Source organism: Pundamilia nyererei, unplaced genomic scaffold (assembly GCF_000239375.1).
Source record: "Pundamilia nyererei isolate P.nyererei 1_Seehausen unplaced genomic scaffold, PunNye1.0 scaffold00352, whole genome shotgun sequence".
Lineage (NCBI taxonomy): Eukaryota > Metazoa > Chordata > Actinopteri > Cichliformes > Cichlidae > Pundamilia > Pundamilia nyererei.
In genome coordinates this window covers 428,998-430,862 of record NW_005187753.1, presented here as the reverse complement: position 1 = coordinate 430,862, position 1,865 = coordinate 428,998, and positions in this window count along the sequence as shown.

The window sequence follows — 1,865 nt, the reverse complement described above, 5'->3', positions numbered from 1 at the left end:
AGCTAAAACTAAAAGCAAACTAAAAACTACTTCCAAAAACATTCAGCTTTGATATTAATGAGTTTTTTGGGTTCATTGAGAACATGGTTGTTGTTGTTCAATAATAAAATTATTCCTCAAAAATACAACTTGCCTAATAATTCTGCACTCCCCGTAGCTTGTATTTTGGCATTTTTAGCATCAGACTGGTTTTACAACAGCTTCACACACACACAGTATTTTAACAGTATTTAACAAACCAGCTTACAGGTGTTGTGCTTTAATTTAACAATCAACAAGACCCAATTCCACATTACTGTGAACAGCTACATTCACCTACACCAAATGCCAGATGTGTTATTCACTGAGATAGACATGTCAGAATCCTCACCATGGAGATCTGACAGGATGTATGATCATGAAGTGCCAGCAGATCATTCATGGAAATCTTCTCTAGACCTCCAACATAGGCCTGCTCCAAGTAATGGAAAAATCTCAGCAGTATAAGAACAATGTGAGAGCAGCCTTTGTTTTGTGAAATGTTAGAAGCCCTGAACGCCATCCTCAGATAAAGCAAAGAGGCGAAGATTGCTTTTTACAAAAGTTACATTTACTCATGTAGAAAATTTAAAATATGTACAATATAGTGCAAATGTCTAATTTCTTTATACACTGCTAAAATAAATAAATAAATAAAAGAAAGAAAGTCAAAGGAGCTTGCAAAGAAAAGCGTCTGGAGAAGTCCAGACGCTTTTCTTTGCAAGCTCCTTTGCCTACGATGACCTGGATGACTGAGAACCTTCACAGACATAAATAAAAGAAACACATTTTATGTAGCATCAAGTCAGTTAAATTTCTGAAATATTTATCTGGTCAGTTAAGTAGGAGAGGGAGCTATTAAACAGTTTCAGCTGCTTTGGTTGCACTAGCGGGGCGACAATGAGACAACTCTCAAAACACTAACGGTTTTGCAGGTCGGGCCACTAACTTTTTTTTGCCCATCCTAGTCGCTTCTGACTGTTTTTCACTAGTTTTGTATTTGTCTAGGGTCAGTGTCACTATGACAGCTATCATAGGCTCCAGCCCCAAATAGAAATGCTGCACCTGTAAGAACCTCCCCCCAAAACATACAGCTCAAAAATATTAAAATGCACAGATGCATAATTTAACAATCTTCTTGTAGAGTGTGAGTGTGAGTGTGTGTGTGTGAGAGAGAGATAGAAAGTGTCTGTATGTGTTTTTGTCATGAAACGTACTTAAAAATTAGGGGGGGGGGGGGGGGAAGCCGCAATACAGCACAACACAGGGCTGATATGGTACTATGAGGTCTTTAACTATGAGATCTCGTGGGAAAACCAAAATGCATCATTACAAACCATCTGGGAATTGTTAAGTCTGCTTTATCGGGAGCAACAAAGGTACATACAGGAAGAAGGTGCTTTGTTCTGGACTATTTGAGAACACAGAGCCTATATGATCATTCACAGCTAGTTACCGCATACAGATCTTGGCACATCTATATTACCTTGCTGCATCCCAGAATGCAAAGCATACTGGCTCAAACTTGTAGTGTACACTTGGTAGTTGGTTTGACTCTACATTAATATTTAATGTATTGACAATAGTCATATTTTAAAATGACATTTTGATGGGATTAACAGAAATATCTGAAAAGCTTCTGGCTTTAAGGCCACAGATTCTGCCTTCTTATGCTTGTATTTAAGTGTAATTCACTCACTAATAAAAAGTAAACTAAATCTGGTTTAAAAATAATCTATAGGTAGCGTCAGCATGCAGAAGACCAGGGCCCTGTGCTTCGTACGTCGCTTACTACATCCAAGATCAAATGAAACATCCAAGACCAAACCATCGCGCTAACCGTGAGC